Source organism: Anomalospiza imberbis, chromosome 4 (assembly GCF_031753505.1).
Source record: "Anomalospiza imberbis isolate Cuckoo-Finch-1a 21T00152 chromosome 4, ASM3175350v1, whole genome shotgun sequence".
Lineage (NCBI taxonomy): Eukaryota > Metazoa > Chordata > Aves > Passeriformes > Viduidae > Anomalospiza > Anomalospiza imberbis.
In genome coordinates this window covers 46,686,664-46,702,878 of record NC_089684.1, presented here as the reverse complement: position 1 = coordinate 46,702,878, position 16,215 = coordinate 46,686,664, and the positions used below count along the sequence as shown (strand labels likewise).

Genomic DNA, 16,215 nt, shown 5'->3' with positions numbered 1-16,215 from the left:
GCTCTTGACATGAGCAATAAGGGTTAGCTAAAATTGCTGCAAGTGTATCAAAAGGTGTGATTGGATGAGTGGGAGCTGTTTTTTTCCTCAAAATGGCTTCATTTTGGTAAGTTTTTTACCAGCAGAGACTCAGTGATGAATGTGCGCTGGTATCTGAAAGCAGTTTAGAAGAAATTCCAGATCTTCCATAGTAAGCAATATGGGAGTCACTATTTTTTAGGGAAAGATCAGTCCTGATTTCAGTGAATTAGACTTTTTAACTATTAAAAAATAATAATAAATACATATATATAATTCTGTCTCACCAAATGGGTGTTTGTGTTTCATTTCTGCTGCAAGAGTTTTTGGAGAAACTGTTAATTTTATTAAGCCATGTTTCTTTAAAGGTGTTCTACTCTAGTTGAGGACTTAGGAAGTGCTTTATAGCTGCTGAAACTGCTCTGAGATTCAGTAAGGGCCTCTGAATAAATGTTTGTGATCTGTAAACAAACTACCTTGATTTGAGGTTTTTGTCTTGAGGACACCTGATGTAGCTGTGTTGTCTAAAACTGTGCTGCCTGAAAGCAGGGATAGTATTGACAAGCTTTAAATGGGTCTCCTTGGTTTTACTGAATTTTAATTAAAAAAGGATTGGAGTTCTTTAAAGTAGTCATTAGCAAGGAAGAGTATATTGGTAATGCTATACAAATTGTAAATTTGTAATACCAGCCAGACATTTCCATGCAAACCAGACTTAGCAGGCTAGGTTAGTCATGTTTAATTAATTTGCCTTCATGTATCTTTTGGCATATTGTTAATCTTCCTCTGAGGTTTGTGCAGGCTTTAACCACCAGACCAGAAACACAGCTTTGTGAACAGCTGCTGTAGGCAGGAGGCAGCTTTTTGAACATCAGGTGTGTGCTGACAGGGAGTTGGGATGGCTCAGATGCCTTCTCTGAGCCTTTCCTGCCTTTCCTGCTTCCCCTGTGTTTATGGACAGGAAAAGCAGTTTTGGGGGGAAAAAAAAAAATCAATCTCCCTTCCTTGAAAAGTGGGAAGGGAGACACCGGCCTGGAATATCAGAAATGGCAGAGGGGTTTTTTACCCAGACTTGTGCTCCTTGTAACTCAGTCACTCACTTTGCCCCAGAAGTGTGGGAGCAGCACAGAACAGGGCATTGCCCAGCGCCCCTCTGTGCAGCAGAGCTGATTCAGCTGCATGTTCTGAGCAGGTGTCAGTGTGAGACTTGGGTGATGGCAGAACCAGTGTCCTGAAGGTTTTCTCTCTTCTCTGTAACCTTTTTTTTCCCCAAGAAATGCTCTAAGTTTGTTACTTTCAGCTAGTGTTTTTTGTTCTATTTGTAATATCAAGACTCCAGGTTAGAGTTTGGTTTAGTAAGTGAGCAATGGCACGTGAGCTGTGATTAAAAAAATCCCACCAGATTCAAGAGATGAAGAGCAGCCATGTAAATAAGTAAGGTAAAAGGAAAAATTAGGTTTCCATTGCTCTCTGCAAGTTTACTTAGCTTTTTGTCTGGGAGGCTTTTGATAGATTGTAACCCTGAAACTGTAAAAATAAAACTTTTATTTACCAGCAATGTGTGGTAAAGGCTTGCTTGCCCCCCTCCCCTACCATATCTCCTCTCTAACTTATTATCAACACAGAGCAGTCTAGATCTTCCAAGTAAGTACTAAGTTTCTGTAGCCATGCCAGTTTATGCAAATTCTTAAAAAATAACTTCAAAAATTAAGTACTTGCCTTATTCGACTGATCTTCTGGAAAGAGACCACTATCAGTTATAAATAAAATACTTTAAATACAGCTAAATTAGTTCCATTTGTGGAGCATTAGCTAAATATGGTTCTGCTATTATGAAAATAATGCTAAAACAACCATAATATGTTTAGCTAGATAAACTAAATGTTTCAGCTTCCCTTTTAAATGGGCACCTTTGTATCTCATCTCTGAGCCCTTTGAGGCTGGACTTCACTCAGCATCTTTATTCATAGTATCATTTCCTTACTCTATCATTATTTACTGCAGGAATTCATGTCGACGCTGGTGTCTTCAAGGCGCCTTAATCTCATACACTTTATTAACATTTCAAAAGGTCTTCCTCAGAGCCACAGATAACATTACCTCTAGGAGAAAAATCTGGTTTTTGTATTAAGTTTGTTGTTTTTTCTGCTTGGAAGCAGTAACAGCTTTCCTCTGAACCAACAGCTTGGTTTCCAAATTTCAGCTTTAGAGATTCATTTAGAGCAACAAAGATGAACTCCCTGGATTAGAATTGTCAGAATTGACATCCTTGTGCAAAACTGCCGACAAAGGGATTGCAGGTGCTGTTGGTGTGAAGAGGGAGAAGGTGCTCAGTGGCAGGCTGAGCCTAATGAGGCACCTCAGTGAAAACTGGAGGGGAATGAGACAGGCTCTGCAAGGAGGAGTTAAAAGAGCAGCCAGGCCATGGACAGAATAAGAAGCAAAGGTGAGCTGAGAGAAGCCAGGCTAGGAGCAGAGTGAAAAGAAGTATACATAAGGTAGGAAAATGTTAAGGGGGACTGGTGGATCAGAGGGGGTGGAAATCTAGTGATGGATCAGAGCCTGGAAAGGAGAAGGTCCCTGCAGCCTGCCAAGAGGAATTTCTGTTAACAGCTGAGTTTGGGCTGCTGTGGAGGGGAAGTGGCCTCGGGCAGGCATTGTTCTGTGAGCAATGAGCTTCTAGGTGAGAGGGACAAGGGGCATATTTGGGATATTTAGTCCCTGCCGAGGGTGGAGCCTGGGGCACCAGTCCCTGCATCCAGACAGGCCAGGGAAATCACACAGGGGCAGCAAGGGGGTGCAGGCTGGAGGAGAAAAGCTGATTCTGGTGGAGCAGCTCATCTGCACATTGAGTTCCAGCCCAAAGAGAGCAAGGACTTCACAGCCAGGTTACAAAATGTGACTGGGGAATGTAGAGCTGGGCTAAATTCCCCAGTTGGCTTTAGTGTCAGGGAGACACTGCCATTGTCAGCTGCACTTCCACCCTTAAGGGAAGGTGATGCACAGAATTTGGTTATTTTAGAGGAAGAGTTTGAGGCTTTAAATTGCGGGGTCCTGTAATGTGTGGACATAGATTTTATGTGTTATGAATATAGTAAATGCATTTAACGATGAACATTGAAGGAGTGGCTAGGATGACAGACCAATATTTCTGTATTAAACAGGTTTTTATAGATGAAATCAATATCTGAGATACTGTGGAAATGTTTTTTTCTTGTTGCTTATTAGTGATAGATTTTTTTTTTTAATGGAAGTTTCAGATATCAAACTAGATTTTTGGAGAACTGTTGTTCTCCTTCATTATGTGGATTTTAAAATGAAGGTTCTAGGTGGTAAGAACTCTATCATATGTGCACAGCCAGATCACATTAATCTCTAAAGGGCTTTTTTATATATTTTAGTGACATGATTAGAGAAGGAAAATGCCAGAGCTATACTTGTCCTTTCAGAAGACAGCAGATACTAAAAGAAAACCTTTTTAGCAGTTGAATTTTTATGATGTAAGCTGGTCATGAATTCAAACCACTATTACACTTGGAACATAAATGTGTTAAACTGAAATAATAAAATTAGAGCAGACAATAAATAAAACTGGGGGGTGTGCTTTTACTGCCTTAGCACAATGAACTCCTCACAGTCATGGAAATTATCAGACCATCACTAATGGAAGGATCTTTCTGGGACACAGACCAGACTGTCTCATTCCAGGTCGTTCACACATTATCCATGGGGACCAGTCAGCGCCTTTTCTTTATCTGTTGCCAGCTGCCACAAACAGTTGGTGATATTTATACAGTGATTGTGATGAAAGCATCAGCCAACAGCAGCAAAGGCCCAAAAGTCACCTCCAGAGCAAATCCCTCTCAGTTCATTCGTGCCACTGGAGGATGGCACTGCCCTCCTGGACAGATGGGGAGCATTTAACATTGCAGTACAATAAAAGATCCTTAATCAAAGAGCAGTACATTAAAAGAATTAGAGAAGGTTAATACTGGTGGCTTAATGCAGGGGAGCAGCTTTTTTATTGAATTCCTTTGGAACACATTTTGCCTTTGTGCACACTGCAGCATTAGCTGAGGGAAATTGTGGTTGAGCACAGGAAAAGGACAGGAGAGGCAGAAGGTGAAGGAAGAGCTGATGTCAAGAGAGATCCAAGCATCACTTCCTGATCAGACTAAGGCTTGGGTGTGTTGTTTGATACTTAATTGTAGAGCTCTTCATTAAAAGCATCCTCCCATTCCTTTGGCTGCTGTTTGCAAAGGGATGTTTAAACCCATTCCAGGTGAAACCAGCAGAGCTTCCTGATGCTGTTGTATGTGGCTGCCAATTCAGAGCCTCTATGGATCCAAATTCTTGGGAAGTCTGTTGGAGAAATGACCAGGACTCTGGGATGTGTATTCAAGAGTTTTCCCTGTGAACAGCTGGTTTGTGAAAGCAAGAGGGCAGATGTGAGTGTAGATTTAAGAGGTGCATTTCCACTGAGCTCCTGACACCTATTCTGAATTTCATGTAAATCTACATGAACATGAAAATAAATTTGGTTTTTTTTCCTGAAGTAGCTTTCTCAAATGCAAAGCCTTCAGCTGCTAGACTGTGTATGGACTTGTACACATGTGCACACAGACAGGCCAGCCTTTTTTTGTTAAACACATGCACACACATAGACACAGCAGATGTTTCTATCTGTGAAGAGACTTCCACGGTCTAAAGTAAAGTAATAATCCCATTGTTTCCTTGCTAGGGCTTGCTTTCTCCATCTGGTAGACTGGCATGCTGCAAAGTGGTTAAAAGAGCCTGGCTTTTAAAAACATTTGGAATTGTCTGGTCTGATAGACTTGAGCTGAAGGTAGAATTATTTTTGAGATAATCAATTCCTGTGCTGAGACACAGCTGAAATTCAGTCCAAATGTGTGAAAGTCCAAATCTCTCTAGACCTTCTTGTTGATTATAAGCACATCATATTCAGAAGAGCTTGTTCTTCCCATAAATCGACAGGATTTTATAAACAAAGGGAGAGAAAAATAGCCAAATTTTAAGCTGAGTGTTGGAAATCCTGGCTTCTCCCCAAAACAGATCCAAATGCAGTCCTGTAGGTGGCATTTCTTGAAAATGGGTGTTGTCCAGATGCAATACCATATTGCATAGGTACTATGGTGAGTTTTTTAAACACTACACTCTTGTTTAAACTGCAAAGATAATACATAGGAATGGAAAGGAAAGGCAAACTTCCCAGCCCATGATGCTCTGTTCTGTCCTTGCTAAGAAGAAAAATAGAATTATAAGTGCATCTCAAATATCAGCAAATCTGGTTTTTTAGGTTGTAGTTCAACAGTGTATGTTATTTCTGTTAGAAGAAGCAAGTTAAATTCATATTGTTTACCTTCTGCAGTTACCCATCTAGTAAGAGTAAAAGCAGAGAACAGCTTTGTGACATTGCTTTGAATAAGTAGTGGAGCTCTGATGGAATGACAAAGGACAGAGTTGTTACATCAGGTTTGCAGATGACTGGATGGACGGATCTGTGTACATATAAAAGTTCAAAAAATGCAGCAGAGATACTGCAAATGCTTCTCTGGCTTATTGGTAGCACTGAAGCAACATCTCATGTTAGACATAAAACCAGAAGCATTTTAAGTGGAATAGTAACAATATTGAAACCTTTCCAGACACCTAGGAAGCCTGGTTTGTGACACAAATGACACCTCTTGGTGTGACTGAATTCTTACATGCTCTGTGTTTTGCACCTCTGTAAAGAGGGGTGGTGGGAAAATACTAAAATGAGTCCGTGATGTTTTGAAATTGCAGAATTGTGTGGGGTTTAGGACCCACAGGGTTGTTGGCAAGTATTACACCGTTGTACAAATCCTTCACAGCAGAGTTACCAAGGAAGCCAGAAATGAACAGGGTTAAAAAGGTCCTTCTTGCACACAAAAGATAGGTAACATCTTAAAACAGGAGAAAAATTCTTGAAGGAACTCAATTCTCAGGGCAGCTTCCCATATGAAAACCCCTGGTTTGAAATGATGAGGGACACTTGTGAGAGTTTTTTTTCCCCAGATGTCATTATGCTCCTTGTTTGTTTAGGTGGTTGAGTGGCCGTGAATCATTCCATTTCGGGTTCTGCATTCAGGGCAGGATATCAGAAAAGGGAGCCTGGGGCACCCATTAAACACAGGGAGGGGCACTGAGCTCTGCAGCCTGGAGAGAAATTCATCTGAGCATTGGCCTCTCCCTGGGCTGAGCTGAGCACAAGCCCTCTCAGAGAGTTCTGCCCCGGGCAGTTACATTTGTATGTAGGGGTAGCACGGGCTACCCACGTTTTGCATTTTCCCCGCGTTTCAGCTTGAGTTTGCAGCGTGTTTCAGACCTTGGTACGTGTGTTGGAGGGAAGAGGGATGGGAACTGTCTTGTGGTGCTTCCCGGCCGTCTGTTGTTAATTCTGTCCTTGAGAGATGTAGGCCTTGGGAGACTTGCACCTTCTGCAAGGCCAAGAGGGGCACGGGGCAGCTCTGTGCTGCAGGAAACCTCTTTGCAGGGAGAGGTTGAGCTGAAGGACAAATCCATTGGCAAAGCAGAGGACTGTGACCCTCCTCCTGGAACTTCTCAGTACTTGAAGGAAAAGTCACCTCAGGAAATCTTAACAGGCTCTGTGACTGGCACGGTGAGCTTGCTGACCCTTTGTACAACAGAGTTCATGGAACGTTGGCTTTATGATGGAATTTTGAGTAAGGCTCAGAACTGGATGCAGAGTTACCTGCAGTGCATCACTGTGCTGTTAAAACAGAGTACACTGATAGAATCTCTTGCACAGCTGGTGAAATGCACCTGTATGCCACAGTGCAGTCTCACTTGTAGGCGTCTATGAGTGACACTGATGTAACTTTAAGAGCATGCCAATGATATTTCTCCTTTTCTCCTGAGTCATTCCCCTTTCTTATGCATGGTGCAGTGTGATTTATAAGAACTGGGATGTCTTCTAGTGATATGTGGTAACACACCATTCAGCAAGGAATGAGAAGTTTCATCTTGTTAATATTCCATATTTCACTTGGTTGGCTCAGTGAGCCCTTGGAATATGTATCCAGAGATTGTGCCTGTAAGTGAATGTGGAGATAGAATTAGCAATGGAACCAAATGCAGAAAGTTACAAATGGTCTGGGAAAGGTTTCAAATTATTCATTTCTGTGACAAGAAGTACAGCCAGCTGGGAAAATGGCACCAGCTGATGAATTGTAGTGACACTGAACTGTAGCAGTGGAGAGGAAAGGTGAAAGTTTTAGTCATTATCTTTAGAACTTCAAGGTCATTGTATGTGAGTTGCTGTCAGATGTTGCAGCATGGAGAAATAAATAATTGCACCAAAGCTAGATGTACATTAGTTAATTTTACATGATTTTTCCATTTTTCCAAGGCTACAATTCTCATTACTAGTATTGAAATTTAGGAATATACATTTTCTATTAATTTCCTTTTTAACAGCATCCTGCAGAAAGTTTACACTGAGCCATAATAATTTATTTTCATTCTTTCTTGCTCTGCCTTTATTTGAATGACAAAAATCATAACCAAAGTAGAAAATAGTGCAGAGGTAATCCATTCTTGTGTCACAAGACATAAAAAGAAAAAAGTAAGGCAACAGTTTATAGTTTTGACATGCCTGAATTACTTACAGGAGTTAATACCTGTTTTTCGCTGTCAATTCTTGTTTGAATCTCACAGTGGTTTATAAGTAATTTATGCGCAAAACATTGTAGCAGGCTCCAAGGCGGTATCTAATTTTTCAGTCAGAGAAACTTTAAAGCTGCAAATTTTAGGCCATCAGATGTGCAACATGTTATGGTCTGGCTGCAGGGTACAGCAAAAATTTTAGAAGTACTGGTTTTATAACTTCAGGTTTTCCAACACAAAAATGTTGCAGGATACACAGTGTAAAAAAAAAAAAAAAAAAAAAAAAAGATTTTTTGGGAGATTTTTTCTGTGTGCCAGTCAGAAGTAGGAGATCTATCAATCCAGTGCTGTAGCTTGAATTAAAGTGGCATACAATATGCATTTTAAACAGCCTTGCATTGCAGTGTTTAAATGCTTCACTTGAAACAGCAGAAAGCATCCATTAGATTGCTCCTGAGCTCTGTCACTGCAGTCAGTTTGGCATCACTCAGGTTTGCAGGGTTTGAGTGCTGGCTGCACTTTAATCCTAATTTCTCCCTAAGTGCTGTTTTTAGTGGGACCTTTTTTTGCATTTTCAGGAGCAGGCAGAAGCCATTTTTAGGTCAGATAAATGCTAAAAATGCTGTCAGACACAGTAGAGGGACAGCAGCAGGAAAGCAGGCAGTGGCAGTTGATGCCATGTCAGCAATGCCATCAGTGGGGTGGAGAGAGCTCTCTAAAGCAGACTCTGCTTTAGGACACAGACTCTGAGGAGGGACTCTGTGTCTCAGTGCTCCATCTCACAGTGGGATTCTGCCTGTGTACAGCACAAAGGTGGTTATGAGCTTGCAGATATGCTGCCTACAGTGACTCTGCTTTAATACATTTTTAATTGTCAGAAAGAGAAGAAACCTTTGGAAGCTTCATCTGTGGTCTGAAAGCCAGAGCTCTGCCTTTCCTGCTTTCTGCCTCATCAGTGCTGAAGATTTTGCAGGGAGAGCTGAATTGATGCCAGTGCTGGTAAGCCAAAATTGAAAGCAGCTCCCTTTTCTCAGACTCCATGGGCTTTGCAGCCCTAGCAGGGCTAGAAAGGAGCAGCCTTTTACTGCAGTTACTGGGGAATCAGCCATGGCTATGGATCTACGCCCACAGCAGTTCAGTTCTGTAAAAGGGCAGGGAATGCAGAGTGGAATTGTGCTTGGATGTTGGAGGAATGCTGCTCTGGGGCTGTTGGCTCTCACCTCTCTGCCCCTGTATGTCCATGCATCCATCACCAGGGCAGGATGGACCACGGGGCTCCCTCACCTCGGGTAGTGCCAGTGTTTGGCAGGGCACTGGCTGTGCAGAGCTCAGCAGTGTGTGTGTGCACAATGCTGCCCACCAGCACTCTCTGCCCTTTGGGTAGGGGTTCCCATTGCCAGAATGGATCTTCTCACTCCTGCTTAAAGTACCTTCCTTAAAACATCTGCTTTGCACCGATGGGGAATGCCAGATGAACAGCTGTGCTTCTGATGAAAAGTATCTTGCACTGGTTGAGCTCCTCCAGTGGGCACAGTCTGTTCTCCATATTACAGGCAAATATTGGAGGATGTCCACGCTGCAGTCTGTAATACTTAGTCAAGGTTACTAAGAGAGTAATATCAAATTAGAAATGTGTTGGTCCAATATGAAAGTTTTCTTATTTCACTGAGGTTTCCCACTGATCAGTGTAGGTTTCATCCATTATCTTCGTTCCTAAAGACATACCTGATTCATTCTTTTTGATATGCATGCTTTAATTTAGGTATCTCCTCAAAAGTTCATCTTGTGATCACAATGTTCTTAGTCTAGAAAGGCTTGATTTCAGCAGCAGTACAAATCAGGTCAGGATCTGTGAAGAGATCCTAATTTGTGAAAGAATTTCCGACCCCCCCATTTACATTGTAAGTGGTCACCTCCTTTCCCTCAGTCTAAAAGCTCAGTCAAAGTAGTATGAGCTGTATCCACTTCTACAGCTCTGTTAATCTACTGAAAGCATTAAAAGAGAAGAAGACATTGAAATTGATTAAGGCACTGTTTGCTATTCTAGTAAATTAAATACTTCAGTACTTTTGCATTGTTGTAAGTGAAAACCAGTCAGATAACTAATTTGCAGTTTGAAAATCACATAGTTTGAATCCTTATTACTCATCTTCTTGACTAAAAGTTAAATCAGCTAAACTGCAGTGCCCAAAGAGATACTAAATCAAAGCTACATCTGAAGAGCACAAGTTTCTCCCAATAAAATATGTATTGCTGTTTTCTGGCATCAGATTTACTGTGTGATTTTGGGTTATCTATGATACCATTGTACATATAACAGCAGGGCTCAAAATATTTTTATGTCTGAATAAGTCATTTATTCTATAATAAACATCAAAGATCTGCTGCTGTAATGTATTTAATTCCTGGAGAAAATGAAAGGCAAGCAAGTGGAGAAGTGGTTGCAGTAGGTTGTTTAAAACTGTTCATGCTAGGCAGAATTAGACAGGAAACAAATGAAGTTTTAATGGAAAATCAGTTGATAGTCAGTGGTACAAAAGCTGGCTTTGCCAAGGACCCTTCACCACTCAGAAATATCCCACACCTCCTGTGGGATTTGCAGAGCCTGGCCCCAAAGGCAGGCTCTGGTTCCAGATGAGCCCTGGAGTTTGGTTTAGACATTTGGGTGGTGGCAGAGGGCAAGCGGGCTCAGAGCATTTCCTGCAGGCAGCGTGGGCTGCCCGACTTCTGGCTGGCTGGGGAATGGGGGAGCTGCTTCCAGGCTGGAGATCAGGCACAGCAATCAGCGACAGGGTAATGACCTGAGACCCTCAGCTCAGTTCTAAGTGTAAGCATTTTGTGCTTTATTTATTTGTTTCTTTATGGCCATTTTCCACAGCTGCCTGAGATGAAGAGCACCGCTGAGGCTGCTCCTGAGCTGCTCTTGGGTCAGTTCACTCTGCCTAGCCCCAAGGTCACAGCTGGGTGCAAAGGCTCAGATGCTCTTTCCTCCCTGCTCCACGGAGATCCTCTTCACAACAGGAAGCCTGACCAGGTGGATGAGGGATCAGAGTGGCCTTTTCTCAGGGAACAGAAGGCAGGTTTAGGGATCAGCTGCTGCTCTCAGAGGCTGAGAACTAAATTCTCTGGGGGGAATGTCAACAAAAGGTGTTTGTTAATAGAGTATTAGATTAGATGGGGGAAATCTAGCAGGGCTGGAAGAAGGAACAGAGAGATGGAAAGAGACAGGAGTTCCCTTGCAGGCTTTTGTCACACAAATTTCCTAAAATTGAGCTTGCTTCTGGAAGGGACAGATGGGTTGTAAAGGCTGGAGGCTGAATGCCCACAGAGACACGGGAGCTTACTTATATCACAGCTTCTGCCTCTTCTGCCTTGCTGAGTGCACCTCCAAGGGAGACTCTCCAACCAGCAGCTCTTCTTAAGTGAATTCTCTTCTCTGCTTTTCCTACATGGAAATCCAGCCACAGGGCAAGGAAACCCTTCCAGCTGGTCAGGCCCCAGACACTTCCAAAACTCAGAGAATGTCTCTGTGTGGAGCTGCTGCATTCATCTCCCCTGTTGTAAAGGCAACAGCTAGATCCATCCTTCCTTAAGATCCATGCATCAGATGGAGATCAAAACAGACCTTGGAATGAAGGAGGATAAACCACAGGTATGCCTTCAGTTTATGGCAGGGTGCTGCTTCTCCTGTTGGGATTTTCCTAGGATAGGGAAAGCTCCTCCTTTTTGACTGTTTTCCTTCTGCCTCTTGTTTTGCCACCCTGTGGAGCTGGCCATGGCAACCTGTCCCCAGGCTCTCAGGTCAGATTTGTTATCAATACGTTTGCTGAATGATAATTTGTTTATGATTTCTTGGAAGATTTCACAGTATGAAAAAAACCACTAGTACAGGCCTATTTTAAAGCAAGTGCTAAAGGTTCAATTTATAGATCAGTTCTACAAATTGTACGAAGCTTGAATTTGACGTTTCATTCCAAAAGGGTTTTAATGAAAACCTACCTTCACCAATATTTTTTCTATTCTTTATTTTGAAGCCCAGGATATCATCAGCTGATTTAACAGATTCAGTTCAGATCACCGCTCACCTTTCAATTCAATCAACACAGTCATCCTGTGGGACTCAGCTCTTCCAGTGAAACCACAGATCCAGAAGAGTGGGGGAGTCCAGCTCGGGGAACAACATCTATTGAGAGCATTGAACAAAGGGTAAGAACCATGTCTGCTGTTCTGGGAAATTATTATTCCTCTCTTTGCACTTCAGTTAGTCATTTGCCATGGTGTTTTTGGTTTTGGGATGTCAGACAGAGGTATTTCAGAGGAAGACTCTTTTGTTGTGTTTGTGATGGAAAAATCAGCACTTTTCCCCCTGCTGTTTATAATGTGACATCACTGGGCAAGCATTATCTGTTCTGCCAAAGAGCTTACCATGGACTGCTTTCCCTGCCAAGTGGAAGCTGCTTGGAGCCTTCCCAAAGGCACTGGTGAGGCAGAAGGTGAGGTTTGATGTTAGTCATTAAGAGCCAAACTGCTGCGTGTGTGATTAGGTTGAGCAGTGCTTACAGCTGGATCAGTGTTTACAGCTGGAGCAGTATTTACAGCTGGAGCAGTATTTACAGCTGGACCTTTCTAAGGTCCCAGCACACGTTAACTTATTTGAGTGAACATTCCACAGCTCTCTGTCCAACCATGACCCCTCACAACGCAGAGCAGGAGTTGGAAAACTAGTTTAAGGCTCCTGAGTAAATGGGTAGTAACCTGATGAATTAATATTCCCAATCATATGTAAAAATCCAGTTCTATTTTATACTTTTGTTTTTAAAAAGTTTCTGTCATGGGCTGTATTTACTGCAAAAGACTTCATTAAAATATATGACCACTCATGCATGTACATGAAATCTGAATTAGTACAAGCCATGGAGATGAGTCAGCAATGTAGATTTATGTCTGTTTTAATGAGGTAAGGAGGATCTTCTGAACAGAAAGAAAAAATACATTCCCATAATTTAAGAAGTGAAGCCCCTTTCAGCAGCACTTGAATACCTTGAAGGATATACATGAGGACTTGTCATAAATGACATGGTGGATGTAAAATAAAGGTTATTCAGAGTAATTATGTAGGGCAGTCTAATACAGTAGGGCTGTATTGAGTCCATTAATATAATTTGTGTCATGTCAGAGAAAAATCAACTAGAGGTATGCATCAGGGGACTGCACTTTGTTCTGAAAAGGTGGAGCATGTGCTAAATCCCCCTGGATGTGTGGGTCAGTTCCCCCAAGTCACTGTTTTTTAGTGGATTCATGTGAACTGAGCTAACTGGGCCTTGTTATTTTGGTGCTGTATGTATCTGAATGTCAGCTACAAATCAGTTTGTGTGTGTAGCACTTATTGTGGATTTCATCCTAAAAGGACTAATAGCTACAATCTCACCAGAAGTCTGTGGAAAAACAGGGATTATACTTACTAAGAGATGGGCAATTTTTTTAGGGAACAAGGAAAATATGTCACTCCCTCCCATCCATCCATCCATCCATCCATCCATCTTGTTTATTTCTTGCAGTGTACAGTGTATTTTATGTGTTCAAATAAGTTAGTATAACAGACAAGCAAAACAATGCTGTTCTCTAGTCTGCCATTGGAAAACATCATTAAGGCTATAATTGATTTCATAATATATATTTGCTCATCTTAATTCTATTTCTGAAGAGCCTGTAACAGAAAAGTAACTTTTCCACATGAGGAAATAAGCTTGAGATAATGATATATGATAAGATGCTCATACCCCAATGGAAAATTCCTTCTGTTCCACTTCTGAAACTGCAGAGAAAAACTCTGTAAAAAGTAATTGTCTTTGTCACCCTGAGAGTCTGTATCACCTGCAGAAATGAATTTCTCTTTTTTCCCTAACCTGTGAAGTACTTTCACTTGTTTATCTACAGAAATGTTCTACGTTTTATGTCCCACTAGAGAACCCAAGTATTTCATACTACATGGAGGGATAGGGTTTTTTTGGGGAGGGGCAGCCTGGGAACCAGGAGCAGTTTATTCCAAGTTCTTGGAAGATAATGACAAAATGTGCTTCTTGTCCTAGATCTTTACTCAAGGAGTTCCTTCCTGGGGTGTGGGCATTTGGTCAGCTCCTCTGAGGGTTTAAAGTGAGCACTTCCCCTTGGTGAGAGCTGCTCCATGCCCAGTCCAGGCTGCTGTGTGCTCACCAGGTGACTTTCTGGAGCTGTCTGGGAGGTGTTTGCACTGCTGGTACAACAAAATGGAGCTCCTTGATGGGAATGACCCTTAGATGGAGCCAATGACAGAGCTGTTTAGTTCCATCCAGAGCAGTGGCAATGGGACAAGCTTCTGCACTTGTCCACAGGCAGGAGTGCACTGCTTGGCTGCAAAACACACCTGCCAGAGAGCCAAATCCTTGGCTCTGTAAGCCTTAGCAAGGTTGTTTCTGACTCATTGTGGACTAAAATGGCCTTTGCCACTACAGCCTGGTTCAGGTGGGGGCCAGAAGAGCAGCTGCTTCAGGTGAGTGTCTCTGTTCACACTGCTCTGGAGCCTGGGCCTTGCTGCTCTTCCAGGGGCATAACACAAAGCCATGGGCATTTTGAGATGATGTGGCAGGTCGTGTTTGAAACCCTCAAAGGCAAATAAGCAGTTGGCATTTGTCACTTGATGGGCTTTGTCTCAGGGTTTCTCTCAGTTAGAACCTTTGCTGGTGCTGGAGAACAAACCCTATTTTCACTATTTGTGACATCTGTGTGAATGCTTGAATTTACATCTGTCAGCTTAGTGTGTTTCAGGTCCTAATTTTGCAAGTTCATGTTTCCATTTATGTTTTTATACTGTCTTGGAGGAAATGTCCAGTTCTCCAGCCTCTCTTTTCTTGTGAAATAATGTGTTTTATGTGCAGTGCCCTACCTTGTATTTTGTTTAAGTTTAACAAAGCCTGCAAAGAGCTTTTCTAATCTAGTGTTATTCCTATAAGTCTCTCCATAAGTCGTGTTTTATAAGCAGAGTTACTGGGCAGTAACTCTGAGTTCTTATCAAAGTATTAAATGAGTGATGGAATCAACAGATGTTTTTTACTCAGTTTCTTCCTCAGTTTGATGAGTGGCAGCTGCCATGCTGATAAATGCATGGTGACACAGCAGACAGCAAATGCCAGCACACCTTCCAGCTGCATTTTCATTTCCTTACAGGTGTGTCTCCCATTTTAGCAGCAGAATCTTTATCTTCATTAAAAAGAAAAAAAATATTAAGTGTATTTTTAAAGTCTCATTTACATATTCTTGAGGAAAGCAGAATCAAAGAAAAAGTGTTTAGGAATTACTGAAGCATCTGATTAATTGCAGGCCTTTTTCTTCCTTAGTTGCACATTAATCTTGAATTGCTGCCTCATTCTTTTGGGAACTGAAAGCTCCCCATTATCCAGGGGACTTTTCCAGCTGTCTGTGTTGGTAGCACCAATGGCACTCATAGGTCTTGGCTAAGAAGCTGCCCAAATCTGAAAGCAAACAGCACAACAGCCTCAGGACAGAGCCAGAACATCCTGTGGGGCTGCCTAATCCATCACTCGCCTGTGCTGGAGAGGAATACAGTATTTCCCCTAATTTTCTCCAGGAAAAGGAATTTGTGTGTAAAGTCTCAGTGGGAGGAATTTTGTTGTGACTCACAGCACTGACAGGACTGAAGTGTGCAGTCAGTGCTGATGTAGCCTGCTGGAAGCAGGATGGCAATGTGGCTTTGGGGTCTTGCCGGGGCAGAATGTGACATTGTCAGTGTCCCTTCAGCCATCTGAAGGGGATATTTTTGTCATGGGAGAGGCTCACGTGCTTCCTGGATGGGCACATTGCAGGTGGTGTCTGTGCTGGGGCACAGGGACAGGAGTGCATTGCAGGAATGTGCAGGGAAAAGGGCAGTTGTGGGAGTGAGTGGAACAATCATTACCAGAGTTTCCCAGGTGATTCCTTTTTAGTGCTTTCACTGTGGGCCCCAGCAGCCATACACACAGATACTGTGTGTGTGGGCTCCTGATGGTACCTGCAGACAGTGTGCACTGCAGTAAAGGCAAAGATCAAGTCTTCAAATGAAGAGATGCCTCTTTGCACTAGTTAAGGCCTGACCTACGTTTACCCAGTTAAATTAAATTAAAAACCGTGTATTTGTGATCTTTTTGTTCCACACATAGTAAATTACTGAAAAACAGTGTTACATGTAATTTCTGATCCTTATTACTAGCAGCATAAATTAATTCCTTAGACCTGCTTCCAGTGAAATTTGGTTTCTGCTCTCACTGAGAACAGGATTGAAAGAATCCATATTAATGTAGGAAATGAAGGCAGCCACGTTTTTGAATGGGATTGAACATGTGTAATAAAGCATAGTACTCTCATTCATCCTAATAGGCATGATTAAAAACATACATACAAGCCTACAAGTAATACAAATTAATTAAAGTAATTAAATTGCAAAATATTTTAAAAGTTACAGTGATAAAATAACTGCTGTGCCAAATTTTAATAAGA

General features: G+C 42.1%; 1 long non-coding RNA gene across 1 annotated transcript in view; it reads left to right on the top strand.

Moving 5' to 3' along the window:
* The window catches only part of LOC137472876 (uncharacterized), a 41,010-nt gene extending 28,957 nt beyond the window's left edge, over nucleotides 1-12,053 (top strand). Inside the window, exons 3-6 of the long non-coding RNA XR_010998461.1 lie at nucleotides 10,565-10,720; nucleotides 11,148-11,338; nucleotides 11,793-11,892; nucleotides 11,988-12,053. This is a non-coding gene — a long non-coding RNA (uncharacterized lncRNA). The remainder of the gene's footprint in view (nucleotides 1-10,564; nucleotides 10,721-11,147; nucleotides 11,339-11,792; nucleotides 11,893-11,987) is intronic.
* The last annotated feature ends 4,162 nt before the right edge of the window (nucleotides 12,054-16,215 follow it).